General features: G+C 36.5%; 1 protein-coding gene across 1 annotated transcript in view; it reads left to right on the forward strand.

Moving 5' to 3' along the window:
* Positions 1–16,298, forward strand: part of LOC139687569 (arylalkylamine N-acetyltransferase 1-like) — a 177,484-nt gene that overhangs the window by 31,142 nt on the left and 130,044 nt on the right. The window contains exon 2 of the mRNA XM_071584781.1: positions 8,401–8,466. The gene's annotated coding sequence lies outside the window, so the exon portion shown is untranslated. The remainder of the gene's footprint in view (positions 1–8,400; positions 8,467–16,298) is intronic.

The raw sequence follows: 16,298 nt of genomic DNA on the forward strand, positions 1-16,298 counted from the left end.
GTTACCCAGTGCGCTATTTTTGTTGAATGTTAGACATTATGGCTTGGTTCATAATTTGACTTTTAAAGTATTTGATATTTAGTAAATACTTAATTCTGAATGAAAAATACGAAATATTTTTAAAGTTCACCCTACCGGTATCCCATCTTCACCTAGGCATGCCTACCCAAGAGCGGGTAACAAGGCTCGTTTTTCATAATTCCATTGATTAAAATTCACATATTTCCAGTCCATTGTTATTATAATTGTCCACTGGGGAGTCCTACACTTGTTTAAGCAGCTGTTGTAAGTCAGTTCAATGCACACGCTGCATGCCACCCATTCTTTCACAAACACTGAACGGCTCATGCTGCTCTTCGGTTTGGGTCTTTTCGGAAGTATCAAGATATAAGAGTAGAATTAGGCGAATAGAAAGGCTCACATTATATGGTCCCACAGTGATTTGAATTAAGAGCCTGCATCTAATATGCATGTTCGTCCCACGGCGCAAATGTCGCGACGTACGCTTTGGAATGCAGGAGCCCAAAATTACTGGTAAATTGAATCATTTATTCAATGCTTCAATTGGTGAAGATTCCCTATAGAGCAAGCAAAGGAAGGTATTTATTCATCTTTTTTCATAAGGAGTCATAAGAAAGCCACCCTAAGGCTTATTTACGAGATAATTCAATGAATAAATCGTAAAATTGGATTGAGGCAATAATAATTATAGTGACTTCCTGAAATTCATTTCGCTTTTCTACAAATTTACCCAGTACATCCAGAAACTTATCTCATCCCTTTATAAGTTTTTGATAGCTGGCAGCAAAGAAGTTTAATTTTTTGCTGTCGCAGCTTACTATTAACCTCTACGGCCTACGGCATCATCATTTTCAAAACGCCACCAAACCAAATGTTACTTTAGGAGCCAGGACAGATGAAAATCACTGGGGGTTAAGTCAGCACTGTACGGTAGATGTTCAAAGCGCTCTCAATGAAATGTTCGTAACAGATCCTGCGTTTGTCTTGCTGACGTTTGCGACTCATTTATTGACTAACCCTCTTAATTCAACCAAATTTTTGGGTACTGGCTGAATTAATCACATCTCAACATTTGAATAATTTTTTCCCTCTCCAGCTTCTAATTTGATTATGCAAGTGGCACGTACATATATCGTAAAATTTCAATTATCTCAAAATCAAATTTAGTAGGTTCTTTTAAAGCTCCCCGCCAAACATCAAAAAATGGGTTGACCGTATCGAGTCTACGAAGTCACAGGCGAGCGTGCAATCAACTTCGGCAAAAATCATTCGACGAAAGGGGCATGATGCCTCGCTGCCCAGTCACAGAATCTTGGGGATTCCACCCGACCAGCACCTCATGCTCTCCCTTCCCGCGTCCCCTCCTGCGAATGCTCTTCAAAGTTCAAGGATTCGAGGCGGGGAGCCATACAGCCGCTCCCCGCGCCAGTGACCCCCCGTGCCGCTCCATTACCGCCATAGCCATCGCCACGCGAGGGACCCGCACCGATCAACGCTCTGCCCCCTGAAAAATATCCACTCCTATCACACGGATACAACCTAATGTATTAAACGATTAATCATCAACTATGTACTCGAATCCATCTTACTGGATCAGGCGAAGTGTTGAGACGGAAATAACAATGACTACGGGGAGGATATTCTTTGGAATATTTCATCCAATAATAGATAATTTCCCATTTTTAATGTTTTCACTAGAGAAGTAAGCAAGTAAATGGTATGGAAAATAAAAAAAAATGCATAATTATGGGGTGTCTGGATCATTACGATTGTTCATGCCAGGAGATTGATTTTCCGCTTCCGAATATGGGATATACAAGGCCCAAAATATGTAGCATGGAACGGGGAGGTTCTATTCAAAGACAAAATTTAATCAACGATTGATCATACTAAAACAAATATATCTGTTCACGTTTATAAGATATATTAAATTATGATTCTGCTCAAATGAGTTTTACGGAAAGGTTTTAATAAAGTGTTTGCCAATCAAAAATTTATTTTATGATGGATATATTCTACCACTTCAAACTGATTTATATAGATGTACTTATAGGAAGAACTGTGACACCCTTGAAGGAGACGAAATTTTTGCCCGTAACCCTAAACATATTTAGAATTAAAAAGACGAGATTCACCCAAGCGGGTGGTGTCAACCAAGAAATTCAACCACCGCATTTGTAAGAACTTTTATTATATCTTATTAATAGGAGTAGAATGTAGTAGGCCAGTTCGTAAATCGCTGGGCTACTGACCGGAGGGTCCGGGTTCTAACCCGGATTCCCGGAAATGCTTCTGAACCTCAGCTTCACCCAAGCAGTGTGATTTTTCCGGTACCAGATCTTCTTGGGAAACCAAGGATGGCAGAGGGAAGGGAAGTGGCCCCCTACCCTAATGTGTGAATTTTCACTCGTCGATGGGTTTAGTATTGGGTGAACTCTACCATCAAAACTTAGAAGTGCGTCAAACATTAAAACATCAAAGAGCATTGTATTAAAAAATGAGTAGACCACACAAGGATGAGTCTAACAATAAACAAAATGAAATAATACATAACTATAAAACAGCTAAAGCGTTAGCAAGAAAAACAACCCGCCAGGCGTTAACAGAATTCAAAACTTAAAGATTAGGTGAATATTTGGACGATAACCTACAATCATTTTGGTCATACTATGTTAAGGAGGTTCACGGAAACAAGTCGACCCTGCCATTCCTAAATAACAACGGGCAAAAACTAATCACCAGTTTAGAAGAAGCTAAAACATTAAACCACTATTTTCATAGCGTTTTTAATAGTTGTTAACCGGAGTAATGCGAATCACAACTTAATTGCTTCCATGAACCCATGTATGAAATTGTAATATCTTCTCTTGGAGGAAAAGTATTTCTCCCGAAAACACACTATACAGCAAAGCAGCATAACACACGTAGAATCGGTCAAATTCTTAGGTGTAACAATAGCTAAGAATATATGTTAGCCCTGGGGAAAACACATTCGTGAAATTTACGGAATGGCTAATAAAAAGTTAGGATTCATAAAAAGAATACTAGGGAATTGTAATGAACAGCTCACGGAGCTTTGTCATTGTACGTTAGTTAGGCCCTCTCTTAAGCATGTTACAAGTGTATATTATACTTTTGAAGTAGGCTTAATTTTGGAACTAGATTATTTGCAACTTAGATCAGCTAGGTTTATGAAAAGTCGTTATGAATAGAGTAGCAGTGCATTGGCAATATTGGAAGAATTAGGATGGGAGCCACTAGTTGACTGTAGGCTTAAATACAGGTTAAATTTACTGTGTAAATTTGAGGCATACTACTTACCTAAGGATGTTAAAGAAATATTATAGGCCCCGAGCTTTTATGGTAGATAAGGTCACAAACGTAAAATCAGGGGGATTTATTGAAGGACGGATAGATTTAAAACGTCGTTTTTTCCTCGTAACATTAAAGATCTAAATAGATATGATAGCAGTGACTTTGGAGATAATTAGAATTGCTGGTGTACACAGGCCGATAAGTTTCTTGTTGATACGCTGCATATTTGTCGAGTGAGTTACATTTACAGGATGATTATATTGTCGATACGCTATATGCTATCCTTTTGATTTAATAGACACATTTTTATTAGGTCTACAGTATTATTAAAATATAAGTTTCCTGTTATTTTATATTGTTGACTGTAAGAACTTGCCTTCGTGTGATTAAAATTTTTCGAGAGCATGATCAAACTAATATTTGTGTAGAGTTAAAATGATTGCGATTGTACATGCATGGCTGATGACCTAAAAACCCCCACACGCCCTTGCGGCTGCTTGCGGTGAGTAGATGTAGATCACCTATCAAATCAATCAACCTTAGGGTTGATAACTGTAGTTGTAGAGGAGACCGGAAAGCTAAGTGCAGGAACGTGCCATGTATGGATACGTTGCATTCTCAATGAATACGAAAATTTCTTAACAATACGATATTTTTTACTCCCTACCCAACGTACTCCATTCTAGTAGCGCTTCAAGAAAATCTTAGATATTAAATATACACATGGTTTATCGTGTAGTTATGGAAGGATTCAATTGCGTAATTGGTTGCATTGATAATACACATATTTAATTATAGCCGCAGTTAACAGTAGATATTTTATTTGAAAAAAATTCAAAGTTCATTACTATTCAAATGTGTTAGACAGCTAAAACAGGTTTAGGAATACTCTGTTATGCCTCCCTTTGCCACTGCAACACTCTCCCCAATGTATATGGACAAGGCTAACGACATGAGAAACTACTTTTGCATTAAAATATATGTATCCCTCCGAGGGGATGAAATATTTATATGATACGTTGATCAACAAATACGTAGCAACTTTCTACCCTGATGTTTCATTGAAATATATTTGAAACGCTTTACCACAACTACCCAGCTAGATAAATGGTTTCATACTCGTTAATCGTTAGTTGTACTACTAACCCGTTATAACGAAATTCTGCGTTGCATTCTTAAATGCAGTATGGTTTTGAATGACTAATATTACTAACTTTTTCATGTAAAGGGACATAAAATACTGAATACAGAGCCTGTCTCTCGATCATAAAGGTTAGGCAATAGTAGATGAGTCATATCACCTACTTATTCTTAGATGAGTATAGATGGATGGGTCTTATTCCTCTAAGACCATTTTCTTCGCTTTTATTTATCAGCACAACCTTGAGCGGCAATGTACTCAGCATTTTTTACAAGGCAATAGATGATATACTTGTATGCAGACAGATATCAGTATGACAAGAGGGGAATTGTAACAGCGCAAATACGTACTGATGGCGAAGAGGAATTTGTTGCTAGGAGAAGGACTTGCTAGTTACGTGGCAATTTTCTCAAAAGATGCTGTTACCGCTGTAAGTCACTGCGTGTGAGACACCCAACGCAGAGAACGTATAACGAAATTAAATCGACCATGTTAGTCTTTTTGCTTGCCTATCTTTAATAAGAATGCAACAGGGCACTTCCGAAAGGGGAAGCAAAAGGTACTTTCAGCTAAGCTTTGCTCTACCGTTCCTGGCGGTTAAGTGTTACCTATAGGGGGTTAAAAATAATTCCTGATGTTAAGAGAAAAATATTTCTTCAATGTAAAAAATTTAATTTACACACATTTAGCAACCACGCTACGCTGAAATTCATTATATGAGAGTATAGATTTTCAACTTCCGTCTGCGCACATTAAGAATGACACATTTCCCTACAAGGCCACCGCAAGGGAATGGGGCATTGGGTGATTTCACTCGTAGAATACAATATGGTACAATATTACAATTTGTTAACAAAAGACGGGAGAATAATTGAAGAAGTAGTAAAAAGGTTTCCAAGAAACATTGTACATGTATACTGTACTTATTTAATCTTTAAAGCGTAACCTACACAGTGGAATAGCTCTTAGCATTTATTGTTTTCTTACAACTACAACAATACCCGTTTCAAACGCTAAGTACTTTTTCAAAGGGTTACATGATTTCTACCTCCTCGCCTAAATAAATCCGCTATATCAACGAAGGTTGCTAAATAATTGTAATAAAGAAATGATATCCCTCCCGAAAAATGTACCTATCTCTGCTTATCCTACACGTACCCAATGGAAACGTGGATACGACTGGAATGCGTAGATATGGGCAACTTAAATACCAGTACAACGGCAAGACTAAAAAATATAATACCTTTTCCATATGGCAACTACCACAAGCCCTGAAGTCAGGACCACACGCTTCAATAATGTATGTACGGCCGAAAAACCCATTTCATACTTCACGAAAGGAACCTTCCTGTCAAATTTGATGTTCCTGATACTAGGGGTTGAAGCTCTACGCTGATTAATCCGTGTGTCACGCTGTTTCTCAGTATGAGAATTACCAAAATTTGATGGCAATTAGACCGGGTTTTTAATGAAAAATGTACAGACATTTTTAATTCATTCGACTAATTTTTATAACAAGTTCTTCGAAAAAGCTCTTCAAAGCAGTGATGTAATAAGAAAGGGCAATTTTTTAAATGGTTAAATTTTAGTTTTTCAACCTCATATTCGCCAGCTGATGGCAAGTGGGTGACACCTCACCGAAATTCAAATAAGTAAAACGGAAAAGCTATCTGAACATACCGCTCACAATCAAATAATACGAGTATGCAGCGAAATCTTATTTTGTCACCAAAACATGCAATAGGGATATTATTTAAGCTATTTTATCCTACCATGATTCTCTTTTGCACTATCCTAAATGTTACGAAAGAGCATTGTCCAGGAAAACGGAACCGAGGAATTATATAGGAAAACTTGTGCATCATAAAATTGCTTAGTTCTGTGCCGTCTACGATATGCATAATTAGCTAGTTAACTTTAATTCGAAAGTTCACATAATCTCGTCATTAGACCTCACACATTTCCACATGTCTCTTATTGCGATAGCTGTTATATCTATATCACTCAGTTAGAAGAGACTCTACACTCTTGACTCAGGAGAGAATCGTTTTAGTTTCGCCGGAATATCAGAAAATATCATCCGGTCTGGATTATTTTAAATTTATACCGCATGGCCTTGGCTTACTTTGTGGCTGATAAAACGTCTTTACGCTCATCGAAGAGAGATAAGATATGAACCTTCCGGGAATAGTCTGTGGGCCCTTAGCTCTAAATGAAATTTAAACCGGTGAAACCTTCCAAAATTGTCAACAGTCCATATCCAATGTATACGATAAGGCCCATAAGAAATTCTTTTTCATAAGCATGCTACATAGCAGAAGAAATATAGCTAAAATTACCCAAATTTTGTGCCTGTTGAGAACTTAAACTAAGTGATTTGTATTTCAGATGTTGCTACGCACGCGGACGCATTTTAATGATATTACTTTAAAAAACGTTCCTAGTATGATTAAACTTACTTTTTCAGAGAGAGAAGGAAGAAAAGAGAGTCATTGAGCCGTTCGTTGGTTTGATACCTGTACGTAGTTGATGGTGTTGCTGTTTACCATGCACATTATTCAACCCAAGATTCTTCTCCATTTACTTATGTTACTTCTTTTATAACTATTTATTCCAGAATTTGCAAAAATCAGTAATTTTTTTGTCATTTTCAATTGCCTTGGGGAACATTTTTTCATTGCAACCATTGCATTGAATTTAGCATTAACTGAATTCCCCATTGAGCATTAAGGGCATATTAAGGTATCATGAAGGACAAGATTCATTTTTTCATTTATAAAAGAGTTAATGGCAAAATAAACCTGAGTAGCTCAATTAAATTCCCTGGAATCTTCTTACCGCGACCAATCTCAATTATCTACGGGAAGAGAATATCTTCGACCGCATAATTCAATGCCCACTTAAAAAAATGCTGGTCATTTTTTCTTGACAGTTTCCATTCCGCAATTGCTCTTTGCAAAAAAAACATCTCCGAGGAGAAAGAGATTTCTCCAAACAACGTTAACTTTACCCTCGTCTCCAAGGAGTTTCCCTGAAACATGGAGGTCGACGCTCAGTTTCCGATTGAATTTAGGTAAGAATTTAATTTCCTCTGAAATATCGATTTCCGTCGGGCACGTGAAAAACCAGGGCAAGGGAGCGAAGGAGTAGAAAACGTTCGGATGGCGCGATGCGAAAAACGATGTTAAAGCATAAACAAATCGGCCATTGATGTAGTTTATGAAAAGTGTCTGATGTAATTTAGCAATGTGAAGAAGAAAATACATTCATTGGAGGGAAAGAGAAGCTTTGGATTTGGGTATCAGGGGAGTTGATACATTATGCAAGAAGGTATTTATGTACAACCGAATACAAACTGCCTAAGCTTGAGAGAATAGCGTAGGATAACTTTTATTCAGTTGGTCTGTTAATTAAATTCATTCGATAATTATCGCACTTTCCAGTTGGCTAAGTAGAATAAGTCCTTCGCTACCAGTTTTTCGATTGAAGTTTACGAGGCTTACTTCACCGCTCTCAAAATGCGCCAGAGAATGCGATTTTTTTTCACTGCAAAAGGTACAGAACAAAACTAAATGTTTATAATTTAAATAATTTCATTAAACTTTTTTAAATTTAAATAATTTCATTAAACTTTTTAAAATTTAAATAATTTCATTAAATTTTTTAAAATTAAAATAATATTTGTTTAAATTATTTTGGAAAGGGTGCTATTAAATATTTTCTGGAGGAATTTCATTATTTTTCACATTTTCAGTGACAATTCTCCTCGGACGTAGTGACAGTTAATTAATAAATAATATAAGTCTTATTAAAAATGATATAAAAAAATATAGCCTATAATAGACAATGGATATTTTTCTCATTTATAATTTCACTATCCTCTCAAAAACATGTTCTCACATATATTTTATTTTCTATTTCAGTGTACGCTTAGGGGAGACTACGCAGCAAAGCAACACATACAGTACCTCTATTCTCTTAATATAAAGGTTAGTGAAAATTATTGCAAAAACATTGTCCCAAATGCAGGATATTCGACGTGAGGTGTTTCCTACGCTCTTATAGCAACTAAAAACACAACTCCTATCAGCTTTATCTAAGATTGACTTTAAACAGCGAGTTAAGGTATTCGCTCTGTCTCATAGACGTTGAAAGACATACGAGCTTTTACGCTTTATTTACGCTTTAGAGCAAAAGCATTTAGAGAATTTTATTATTCGATGGAAATTCTTGTTTATCCTCGAGGGTTCTTCGTAAAAAGACTGTAGGAAGCAATTTGATCTAGTCCATCCAAAGAACGTGCGGCAAGTAAGTCAGCATAAATATTTCACGTTAGGAAAAAGCGTATTCATCGGATGGATATTTCAATTTTTATTTCGATGAATTTCGGAATGCCTAAAGAAATAAATGTAGACAAATTTCGTTCAAATATTGTATAGGAAATCAGTAGAAATATAAAAAATGAAGACCTGCGATTAGATATCTTGTGATTCAAATTTGTTTTCCATATATACGAGATATGTAGGTCGAAAGATAGCAGCCATAAGAATGGTGCATGTAGCCCGTGTAGCGCCTGGTCCCATAGAATGGGCCATTTGAGCGATTGCCACTTTCAAAATCGCTCTTGAAGAAGGTTATATGTTAGGCCATAATTCCACAGTATTTTATTTAGATACAACCCAGATTTCGACGTTCAACGTCATCATCAGGTACTCCATAAGTCAGTCCTCTGTCTCATCAGTCCCCGTGTCTAAATAAAAAACGGTTAAATTACAAAGTTATCGTTTGTCATCATGGAATTTACATTTAAGTATTAACCCGGACAAAAAGAGGGAATACCAGCACGCTCTATGGGCAATTACGAGTGAATCCAGGGAGACAGAAGAAAATAAGAAGAATATGGAGGAATAATATAAGATTTGTTGTCTCAGGCGTAACTTTATGGAATTTCCATAACATATTGCAATGAAATGAAATACCAAGTCAATTATTTCATTTCATTTGAATAATATAAGCATATAAATTAAGGGATATCGAAACTGGACAATGAAACTATTAGAATAGTAAATAGGAAACGGAAAAAAGGACCTTGGGTTGATTAACGAAATGATTAAGAAGAATGTTAACAAATTCAGGTAGGCTAACGTACTAAGAGTTGACTACGGGAATATAATAAGGCAAAAGAAGCTTGGGGGAAGGCGCAGTGTAAGGATAAGGAACGTTTACTTAAGAAGTGGTGCAGTGCACTGAAAGGTGGAATAATATTTTTTCCTTAAAATTTTTACATGTCGTAGCTATAAAGTTTCCCTCAACATGGTTTAGATCGCTCGGCCAAATTTAATAGTTTTGGTACGTGGAATAATGAAAATAAAAATCCTTTTCTACCAGATGAATCTCGATATTGTGCTTTTTCACTAATACTTTTAATGCAAACAAGCAACACGAATCAGCGTTCAAGGACACCATGTCGTACCTGAAGCCTAACTGTTTGAATGTTTCAACACTTTCAGCTACTGTACCCAAAGATTACATTCAAAACACCGAAACGAATTTTACACGCACGTTAGCAATTAAAAATTGAAAATAAGAAATATATAGTATATTAAAATTTAACATGAATGCCCACAGATTGGAATCAGTGACAATCTGACGTATGTATTTCAATTTCCTACCACTAGCATGAATTCTTCATTTTCTTTTCGCGAATGGAAATACTCTTGGCATTCAAAAATTTATTTATTACCGGGGCACTTGGGCTCTCTCTCTCTCTCTCTCTCTTTAGCATTTGAGGTGGGCCTTAGACGGAAATAGACGAAGTTACAGGAGCGAAATGAAAGAGATGGCGAGAGACCGGGTTGGGGCGTCAGGATTTATCGGGGGGAGGGGGGGGGAAGCAATAAACTGAATGTTATGAGAGAAGGAGAATAATAAATATAATGGTGGCCACTGAGACTAAGACTCTCACAAAGAAGAACAGTGAGCACGTCATAAGTAAACCCAAACGGTCGAATCGGTCGCCACCTCAAAAAAGAGAGACCGAATCTGATAACGGGAAAAGAGAAGCACGAATCGCGTGGAACTAATCGAATAAAAGAATGGTTAGGGGAAGGAATGAGAGTGAAATAAAGTAAATACGTTAGTGTTTTTAGTATTCCAACGACGGAAAGGAAAATGCGAAGGACAATGAGAAAGAGAGAGATAAACGAAAGTGGAAAGAGGTGATTGGGGGCTGCTACATCTTCAAAAGAGGACAGCGCCAACCGCACCAATGTCCTCCAATTCACCCTCTCGGCTTTCGACGACTCGCTTCCAATTACCACCTCTGGCGCGTAGGGGTTTGCAAATCAGCGGAGGAGGAAAGGAATTGGTGATCGATGGAAAGAGTGGTAAGGTTGCGCGAAGGAAAATGGGAAGAGGCGAGAGAGGTAAGGGGGAGGGAGGAAAGAGAACTTGCGGCCATAGGTACCAGGGCTCAAGTTTTCCTTCGTTGAGGGGTGCAGCGAGGACCAGACAGGGATTTTTAAAGGAAGAAGACGATGCAGCCTGTTGTGCTTAGAATGAACATCTTTAGATTAATATGATATATTTAGGCATGTTTGTGTATAAATATAATATATATATATATATATATATATATATATATATATATATATATATATATATACATATATATATATATTTATATATATATATATAGTATATACACACACAAATAAATAAATATATATATATACAAACAATATATTTTTATAAAACTTGGACAGCAACAAACAATATAAGAACACATAAAAAGAACACTCACACGTTATTTCTTAATAATTTCGACGGAATTTAGCTCCGTCTTCATCGGAAGAAACAGAAGTACTGACAACAAACAGAAGTCTTTCCAAAAAAAATGCCTTGAATCAACCTTTTTTATCTAATTTGGATCTTTCCGAAAAACCCTCTCTCTTCCTCGATATATATATACATACATATATATATATATATATATATATATATATATATATATATATATATATATATATATATATATATATAGATGGAAAAGGTATAATGAACGGAATGATAGAAAAAACGAAGAAGTAATAGGCATGGTGGAGGAAGAGAGAGGATTGTTGGGAAAGAACCAAAGGACATAGAAAAGGTGGATTCAAAGCATTTTTGTTGGAAAGACAGTGATTGAGGAGAGAACGTGGGGCTAGCAAGGTAGAGGGGAGGGTAGGAAGATTGACTCGCTGGATGGAATAAAGGGAGATGGGAAGTCAGGTTCTGCCTTGTTAGACGATTCAAAGAATTTTAGCGATGTTGTCTGCGTCCACCTAAAACCTACCTAATGCGGTACTACCAATTATAATAGTATTTTCGTAACGTCCAAACTAATGACGCCTGATAATTACCCTTTCACGCAACAAAATTAAATGTATATTTACACATTTATTGGTGCATAGTGTAGTGGATATTTTTTGATTCGGTCGGCTACCAAATTTACACCAGTAAATCGACTTACGAAAAGAGAAGGAGGAAGGCACCGTTGATTATTTTATTGACATTTTAAAAAAATATTCTGGAATGAATTGAAAAATTATTCAAACAATGTTTATTCACTTTATTTAACTTCTATATTATGAACTCAACGTTAAAACTGTGTTCATGACTATTTTGCTGCAGCCAAACCTATTCAATATTACTCTAAGCCTCTCATCGAGGGATGTTCGTTTTCTTCACTCTGGCAGGCAATATCAGCTTCTACAAATTTGGTTTCAGTCAAATTTTTGTATGACATTTAATGCTCAAGATATTTTAAATCATTTTATTGAAAAATTATATGAACTGATACGCCTATATAAAATGACTCTATGCATTGGCTGTTTCACACAGCAACAGTTAATGAAAGCTGGTTTTGAGAAGAATTTTGCTTCAGTTTTGGAGTAGAAACGTCGTAAGAAAATATTAACATATGATTCAATTTACGAATAAATTAAACAAAATGATAAGTTTTCCTGACGATTTCCAAAAATGGAATTCGACAGTAATTCATAAATTATTTACATTGATTACCTCGATATTATTGACGTATTTACGAGATAACCGATTAAAAAGAGGTTGCAGTATAAATTATATATCCGTAGTAATAATTTTACAATGTAGTATCAACAAAAAATCGACTACGTCCATTTTAGTGGAATTAAATACATTCCATGACTTAAGGAGGAAATTTTAGAACGCATATTCCTGCATTTTCATGACATCATTATGTAAAGTGGGACTCTTTGGAGTGATTTATGATTACAATATGACAGATTGAAGAAATTTCATGGTATTAACTAAGTGATCGTTCCTCATGGTATTAATATAAATGCGGAGAGTTAGGAATTCAACGTTGTTGATTCACTCTTATGATCGTATTTTTCCACTAAAAGATTTCATACATATTCATTAGTTCTTAATTACCTATTGGCACTTGTTTGCTGGTTTTATCAGTTGATTATTTTCAAAATTGGGACCAAACGAGAATGAGAAAAGAATTTTGCCCGTAACATGTGATAGTTTTCAAATAGAAAAGGTCACATCAATCAATTACGAGTGGGGCGAGCATTTCCTCTGAGGCGGGAGGCAATATTTACGACCCTCGGTGGCGTACGAGTTTGGCCACACGGATGAAATCGCTTCGCTAACAACTAAGAAACCACGCACGAGACGGAAAATGGTGGTGAGGACAAGATCACTGATAAGTGACAACCTGTAAATCAGGAGGGCGTAAATAAGGGGATATCTGATACCATTGTCGGGAGTTGAGGAATGAAGTCTGATACTGTCGTCGAAGGGGAGGGAGTTGAGGAATGAAGTGAGATGGGAACTGCAAGGGCGCATACCAACGAGCATTCTCCGTTCCAATTCTCCTCGGCTAAAGCGACGGGCAAAAAACCAGTAAGTCCCGAATCAAAAGTAAATGCCTGAATCTCTCTTTGCCTGGATGAAAACCTTTCTTGTGAATATGCAGTTACACTGAGCGTGGCAATGAATTTGCGGATTATTGAAAAGGGTAGCGATTTGTGTCACTCGAGCAGTATTTATAATATTATTGGAGACGACAAAATTAAAATACGATAATTTTAACCGATAAGGTAACGAATGTCAGTGACCTATCACAATATATGCACACAAAAATATGAGACCGATCTTTCTGCGCGCGAACTCCTTGATGGGTCACAATCAGTGAGGTGTCGCATTCTAGTGGCGTCTGTGGAAAATGAAATACAAACTTACTCGTGGTTCCATTTCGAATTGCCTCCGCACAACAGCGATTCTTGTCTGAGCTTGCACACGCATGTTGTACAAATTCCAGCGTCGGTGAGGATGAAGGTGATAGAGAAGCAGCGCGAGTGCATTGAATTTTGTTTAGACCTCGCGAAAAGTGCAACTTAAACTAATACAATGATTCAAGAGGCATTCAGAAATGTAACTATAAGCCGGGTACAGTGTTGCGGGAAGGGGGAGTGGAAGAGGCCATATTCCCCACGACCTAAGAAAGCTCCGATGTCGCGATAGAACGTGAAGGTGATTTGGATCGTTTATATGTCCCGAAAGGACAAACATTGATTGGGCAGCACTATGTAGAGATTATAAAAAGGTTAGGGTACGCCATGTTACGGAAGAGACCACAAATGTGGAAAAACAAGTCTAGATGCTTTCATTACGACAACGCACCGGCGCACACATCATTGATTGTTACAGAGTTTTGGGCCAAAAACACCACACCAGTGATCCTGTGGCCTCCTGCTATTTGGATCTTGCTCCAGCGGATTTCATCTTATTTCCTAGATTGTAATTTAAATTAAAAGGGATCCGATTTGAAGATTTTGAAGAGATCTAACAAAGTTTTACTGCAGACGTAAAGGCCATCCCGAAAGAAGCGTTGCAATCGGCATTCAGAAGCTGGAAGAAACGTTGGGTCAGTTGTATTGGCAGCCAAGGGATGCATTTTGCAGTCAACAAGCATGATTAAACGGTAACTAATAAAATCAAGGATTTATTCCAACAGTCTCATCTTTTTCGAAAATACCTTGTAGTTGTCTCTGAAATACTCCTCTGACAAGTGTTTTTGGATATTTTATTTCCCTTTCTCGATTTTCTTCTTTTTTCTTCCTAAGTATATAAATTTCCTGAACAATACTCGAAAGGTACATTATCGCTTTGGATATGTTTACGTTGTAATAAATTTAATCTCAAAGAGAACGTGAATGCGAGTTTCAAAAGCTTCACCTCAGGTTTAGTTGACAGGAATATTATCCAACAGGAAATGCATCCGGCCTTTTATTTCGCCTGCATATTATAGCTGCTCTTTACGTTCATATACATATTCCTCTGTGAGAGAGGTATTGGCAGTTGAAGAGGAGGGAGTGTTACAGGGTATGGATCGCGTGTAGACATTTCTTTTACAAATGATTGTTATGCATTAACTATCACTGCCAGGAAAGTAGCAACCATCGTCAACGGAAAACATCTATCTCTAACTGAAAAGGAGTTTTTTCATTTTTCTAGGCTCCTAAATGGGAATATTGTGACGGAATGAACAGCATTCTATATTAGTGACATGTTTACGTGACACACAGGAATGTTTTATGTAGTTATTTTAAGCTCAAGTTTATAATTTAATAAGAAGTGGTTGAAGATACTACGCAATGTACATGCATTTGCCCAATTTCCGATGGCTTGTTACATGCTTTGTCCCAATGACTGTCACATGGCCATATAGCTCAATTGAACATCTCCCAGAGGGTAAAGTCGTTTTTTAGTTCTCATTTTTAAGGATTATGAATATACGTCTAATAAATTGCTTTTTTGAAGCATTCAATTCTAGACTGCAGCTATGAATGCCGTTTAGAACGGTTGAACGTATTTAGCGGTAGTTCTCTTATTTCCCTATCAACGACAGTGTCGTCGGAGGAAACTACAATGCTTTTATCTTTGAATAATCTTATTTATTAACATAAAGTAATATAAAAGCCCTATTACAATTTCTCGTGGGACATTGATAATAATTCGTTCGTAGCTGGGACTCGATCCATCAATTGTCATTTAGGGTTGTAAAGAAACCAATGAATGCTGTTGATGATACTTTCATTATTCCATATCCTTGCATTTTATGAATGAGTTTCACGCGATCAAACTGCCAAATTTCAATAATAAACGTATTTCTAGCGCGATATTTTCACCAGAAAATCCAAAACAAAAAGAGAGTATCTCAATTTTCCATTCTCTTTTCAACATTCATAAATTCAATCAGCATCTTCGATTCTTTTTTAGTTGTGCCAAGTGAGGTCGCGTAGTCTGCTCTGAGGGTCTGAGACACTGAGTAAAAAGCTGCAACATGGAAAGAAGATTGGGAGTAATTCGGAAGAAAGGATGCTTTACGAGAATAATTAAGATTAAATGAATAGATGGAATAACTAATAGAAGTAAGAACTAAGTCCCAAGGAGAAATTAAAACAAAGTCTATGAAAAACGGCGAAAAGAAGGATAAAATTTTCTTTGGAAAATATTGAAGAAAATATAGTTCTATGGAGATCTTGAAGGAGGGAAAACGGTTATAACTCCAAAAAAAGACAAAATAATCTTAAGAAATAAGACTTAGTAGTGTTCCAGTGCATAAAGATACATTTTATTTACAAAAATTTTGCATATTAAATATAATTTTACCCAGTGAAATCCTAAAGTACTTGTTGTGCATAATACAGGGTTCGTCCGGAAAATAAGTGTACTGAGCTCAGGAAAAAAAATTATTACACTTTTACATATCTTAAGCTAATATTCCTCA

The sequence above is a fragment of the Hetaerina americana genome, unplaced genomic scaffold (genome assembly GCF_022747635.1).
Source record: "Hetaerina americana unplaced genomic scaffold, ioHetAmer1.1.p SCAF_2, whole genome shotgun sequence".
Classification (NCBI taxonomy): Eukaryota; Metazoa; Arthropoda; class Insecta; order Odonata; family Calopterygidae; genus Hetaerina; species Hetaerina americana.